We start from the raw sequence: 6,000 nt of genomic DNA on the forward strand, positions 1-6,000 counted from the left end.
TTATCAGTTTTCTGACGTTACGTGTTTGATGATAACAAAAGGACAAAGTGAGGCCTCATTTGATGGCCTTAATGGAAATGATAGCCCTGCCTCTGAATATAGGTGTCATTTTTTGTATCAGCTAGGGAGATAGTATTGATGGTTAACACGCTGCTAATAAAATGCTATAAAGGCAAATATTTAAGTAAGATTTTTTTCCCCTGACATTCAATATGCAGTGGCATGTCTTCTTTCTTCCCCTGTCAATAAGTAAACTGTCTTAAAATAAAATAGCAGTATTGCTTATTGCCAGTTGGAATATTGGGCACCCTTATTCAATTTTCCTTTTCTTTTGTAAAAGCCAAGCAACATCGTTTGCTGAGGGAGAGGGAGGTCAGATATTCTCATTTTGTCTGTAAGATTGCCCCTATTTGCCTCAGATTAAACCTTGCGGAGCTGACGGTCCCGTAAGAACCCAGAACTGGTGGGATATTCCTCACCTTGGCTTGGCTTAGACCTGCTCTTTTTTCCATTCTCTTTCTCTCCTTAAACAGCACTTTTTAAACAGTTAATGTGTAAGAAAATGAAGGACTGTAAAGAAATTTTAATAGACAAAGTGGAAACTGATTCCCAAAATGCAACAGAATAATGAAAAGAGAATTGTACACTTTCATAGCCTAGTACACAGCTAGTGCCACTGCAATGCTCATGGCTCTCTAAACCACCATTGTGGACTAGCTCATAAAGATGTCTGAGTCTTTACAACCTGTAAAGATCCATCTCTTGGCCTCTTTGGAGATGGCAGCATTTTTCAGCATGAAAGAATGAGTGCAGTTCCCCTGGCCAGCATCATTAGTACAGTCGACATTGCATACTGCTGGTTACAGGTCGGTTGAAGAAAGTACAAAAATCTGAATTTAATTTCTGACCTTTTTTCCTTCATCATATATTCCTTTTTAAAAAACTATTTTCCTTAAGAAGGATCTAGGTAAACAATTGTGTTATTCATGCAAATTGCAAGATAAGGGTTCAAACTAGAAAAATTCCGTAGCTTTCTCATCTATCTAAAGGAGGCAGAAATTATTATACATAAGTTAGAAACTGAAATAATTGCTAATAATGTAATAGGCTAAAAATATCAGCAGCACAGGTCATGATTTTACAGGCTCATCAATGGAAATTTGAAGCTAAATTTTACTGTTTTATTAAATAATATTGTCTTGTAACTGTTATATGCTATTAATTCAGGAGACAGCTTATCGAAAATATTTTTATGACACAGTTACTGCCCTCCAAGTGTTCAATGTGTGGTTTTAACTACGTGACCTTTGTACATTTCATTACTTTGTGCACTCCAAAAGTTAGGCTGAGTTCAGAAAGGAAGTATGTGTCCTTTTCTTAGGTTCATGGTTCAGATATTGGTTCACATAACTTCAAAGAGACGCTTCTGACGTAAAAATTACATTTCCCACATAAAAGTGACCCAGTCAAAACTTCCATATAAAATTTTATGAGGCCTACAGCCTAACTCATTAAAAAAACCCGAGAGGGTTTAGATTACAAAGAGCTATTTCTGACCAACTAATGGGCAGGCAAAGTTACAAGGATTTCTAAATTTCTGATAAGGTCAAGGAAGTGCAGAACATAAGAGGAATCTAAACAGTATTACAATTTTCACTGCATGATGCAACTCAACTTACATATATATATAATTTTTTTGGTCATATGATTTTCCAGGTGAATTGTGATAACCCTCAAAGTGAAAAAATGCCATAGGAATCAACAACGTTAACGTTCATCCTAATATTACAGGAGGAAATTTCTGGTTTTATAGTGCTGAAAAGCCTCATTTACAGATACTGGGAACTGTCTTACACAACAATTTCATTTTGTTGATATAATCATGGCTTTGTATAACCATTTACATAATAAAATTATAGGTCTGTAAGAGAAACAGGATTATATTATTCCATAACAAAGTTACTGAGTTACTACGACTCTGCTTTTACATATGATTTTCATGAGAATGCTATTTAAAGGAAATGATTTACCCATTACCACACTGCTCTTTTTGAGGTCTTAAGTAAACTCCAAAGTCTTAAGCCTTCTGCTAACTGTCTGCTGATGATAGTTGGCAATTTCACTCCAAATCATTATGGTGTACAAACTCTTTTAAATGAATAGCTTGTCTACTCTTTTGCCCTGCATACACACATAAGAAGGTAAAGCACAATAAAACTGAGTATCTGCCTTTGTCACATGTGTTTCTTTTCAGAAGGATCTGCGGTTTTTTTGTACAAGACAGTGTATACAAAAGAAGATATCCCACAAATTTGGAGGGGAATGATGGACAGTGAATAGAGATCAGACAATGGGATTGGTCCTGTCCATGGGGGATGTGCTTCCTTGCAGTTGATCCCTCTGTAGCGGTGTGTGCTTTGCTTGGAAAGGTTGCATTAGTAACAGGGGACTCACTTAAAATGAAGATGTTGCCTCTGAGTTTTTAATTCTCAGTCATAAATCTTTTCTGGAAATCTAAATAGCTCTCTGAATTTTCCAGATCTGATAATTATGCAAAGCCTCTTTGCATGACAGTAGCAGCAAAGCGAGTGAAAATAAATCCAAATGCACTGGTAGAGTTAAGACTCCCTTTGCCGCCCAGAGTTGTGAGATAGTATGTATTGTCTTCATCATTTTTCACTGTCTATCCATTTATGAAATGCTTACCCAGTGAAGATGTAATAGGTTTCATTTAAACTCTTAGTAGTAGATATTTAGTCTAAGACCAGCTGTGACACTTAAGTATTTCCTGCTTTGATGAACCAGATGATGAAATAATCTAATTAGTCTCCACATGAGAAGCAGTCAGAAGTATGATAGCTTTCCTATTTAAGAATCAATAAAATGGCAAGATGGTAAAGTCTGTCAGGGCATCTGTAACATGAATGTTTTATTATGACAAAATGGAAGCTTCATACAGATCTGATTACAGAGGATTACTTATCTTCCTTTGCAATAGCCAGGGACTGGCAAACTGTCCTTATAATTTTGCATACTCTATGTATTTGTGTGTTTGTGGGAGGAGGGGGTATGCGAGTAAGATTTACAGATACGAGTATTTAGTTTTCTTTCTCCCAGTGGGTACTGTAGACGACAACTTCATTTTTGCAAGACCTTTATTCTTTCTCACCTTTCTGCATAGCAGTTCTTGGAGCTACATGTGACGGTGCTCAGCTGGTATGAACTTGGGAAGTTTCACTGAAATTGATGAAATTATGCTAATTTACATGAGCAAAGCCACAGCCCCTTGCCTGACAGTTCCTGGTGTCCATTTTCCCCACCACTGATGATCCCTTATTGAATTTCTCAGCTTGCTTGAACTGTAGAAAACAACAGACAGCTCCCTATAAGGCAGGCGTAGTATTTTCTAAACCATCTGTGACTATTTTTTGACTCATCTTTTTCCATGTGACCCCAGCCTTTTTACTCACTGCACCAGAAGTAGTTCCTCCCATGTCTTGCAGGGGAATCAAACCAAACTGTAATTACAGGCTGCATGTGTTTGTACTTAATCCCTTGCTTTGAAGGAGTTGAGCTGCTGCTATCTGTTAAGGGTATTCGTGGTTCGCTGTCTTGTGAACGTTGCAGCCTTGTGTTGTAATCTGCATATTTGTATCCCACATCCTTTATATCTTTTATTGACCCTTAAAAACATCACAAACCAACCACAGTTTAAGAAATTCTGAGCTAAGTATCTAGCAATTCTCGCTTCTAGGTCATGCGGTATGCTGGAGCTATGCTTTCTCTTTCACGGTAACACTTTCACCTGCGGACATTCCCTTTTATCTCCTTGTCCTAGCATAGCTTGTTTGTGTTGAGATATAAATATGCTTAGATTGAAAAAGACCAAATATTTCAGGAGGCTTTCTAAAAGCAGCCGAATCATTTATCTACTTCAGTTACAAATATTCCAGCTCTACCAAACAGAGCTCTATGTCTGGGGAGAGCTTAATATCACAAGCACTTCTGCCCCTGGATGGGGATCTTCAATGTATCCATTTGTGAGCAGAAAGTCTCTTCTTTGACATTTAGAGTTGCCGTTACCATTTCTTGCCTTCTAACGTTTCCAGGCAGTGAGTCTTCCAGGAGGCCCTGAGCCGTCTCAGGCTGAGGCTCGCTCCTCTCCTCTGGGAAGTTGTTTTGCAGTTGTGAATACTTCAGCTATTCATAAAAAGGCAATGCGGCTTTGCCAGCCCTGAAGAGTACATCTGTCTCACTGACTCACCGTAGAGATGCTGAAAACAAATACACTTGCCAGTCCCGACAGCCGTGCTTGCTTGCTTGGTTATTTTGTGTAGTTGGAAGGACGAAAGCAAGCCTTCTCCGGAAGGGCTTTGAGCAGAGGGGTCAGGGTGGCAGAGGCACCCAGCCAGGACAGCAACTCAACGGGAGCAGGAGCTGGACTGTGGCATCACCTTTCATTAGAAGAGGAAGCACTTAACTGTCACTGGTTGTGTCACACTGAATCTCTAGCACCTAGGAGAAGAAAGAGAATTGTTGAGTATGACCAACAAGGACTCTAGGAAAAGATGACTGGTAGCATGCAATGAGTGAGCTTTTATGAAGATCTCCAAGAGAAAAGTAAAAAGTCTCAATAAAGTCTGAAACCCAAAATAAAGGGTAAATATAAAGGTTGGTATTCCTGGTGAAAACTTGTAATCATGCCATGCTTGTGTTCCAAGAGGAAGTATTCACTGCTAACCTTTGAAATATTTAATGAACCTTTCACTTATTTCTTGAAAATTTTACCTGTGATTAAGATTTTCTTTAGCTTGTGTGGTCTGAGCTAATTTCCGAGTCATTTTCTCCTCGCAGTTTACGTTGTCACTATGCTCAGCCATGCATGATGCAAAATGCTTAGCCATGTATAATGGAAAAGATCAGAAAGGCAACTCAGGCCTTCAGCTGTTATTTTTAAAGAACCACCTTTCATACACTCATTGCCGAGTAAGAAGCTCAGAATCATGTGTGCTAAGTCACTTTTCTGGCTTACTTACTCCACCTTTGGGAGCATGATTGTAGGTGAAGAATGGAAATGGAGGGTCCAAAACAAAATGAGAAAAAGCAGAAGTGATGTTTTCAAAACACTGTAATTAGGGATAATGTCAAAAATAATATAATTTAAAGGGGCAGCGTTCTATTAGACAATGTTGTGTTACATTGTAGTGCTCATAGCAATTGGTCTCATGTCATGCTAGACCTAGATTTGCCTGAGATTTTTTTGTGCTTTCACATGAATTTGGGTGCCGCAAACCAGCCCCCTGACCCTTGAAAATCCAGCTGAAACAAGAGCATTGTATTTTTTAGCTTTAAACAATAAAAATGCTTAGCAGGTACAGTGGGTAGTTCCTCAGCCAATTAATAGAACAGAACTGATTTTGCTTGAGAACTTTATTTTGCTTAACAGGTAACATAGCCATCTGTCATTCATTGCCAGTCTAAGCCTATATTTACGGTGTGCATAGGGTTTTAAATGTGGTCACTATCCAGGAGAGGTTTTGTCTTGCCAGACAACCAAGATGGATGGACAGTCTGTTATTGCTGAGTTCTAGTCTGACTATGGCTTACAAAAACAGCAAAAAGATCACAGCAGAGAAAACAGCCCACAGTTGCATGAAATAAGACGTACTGTTTATTGAATGAACTGGAAGCTTATCCAGACATCACTGCCAGTTCTCTTAATATGTATTTGAGATGAGTATCCATGGTCTCCTCTTTTACCTAGCATGTTCTTCTAGAAACCCTCTATTGTGGCAAAGCTGGCTGTCAACTGAAGAAAAACAGCAAGTACTAAAAACCACTGATGGTGGCACTAGAGGCCTATCCCTCTATTCTCCTCCCCAGAAAGATAATAAGGACCATAAAAAATAGATGTTATCAGGCCATCAAGAATTAACAACATGCAGCAGATGGTAACACCTACCCTTTGCTGTATATCTAATTTTAGCCCAGACTGTTTAC

Source organism: Chlamydotis macqueenii, chromosome 2, assembly GCF_036417535.1.
Source record: "Chlamydotis macqueenii isolate bChlMac1 chromosome 2, bChlMac1.mat, whole genome shotgun sequence".
NCBI classification, from domain to species: domain Eukaryota; kingdom Metazoa; phylum Chordata; class Aves; order Otidiformes; family Otididae; genus Chlamydotis; species Chlamydotis macqueenii.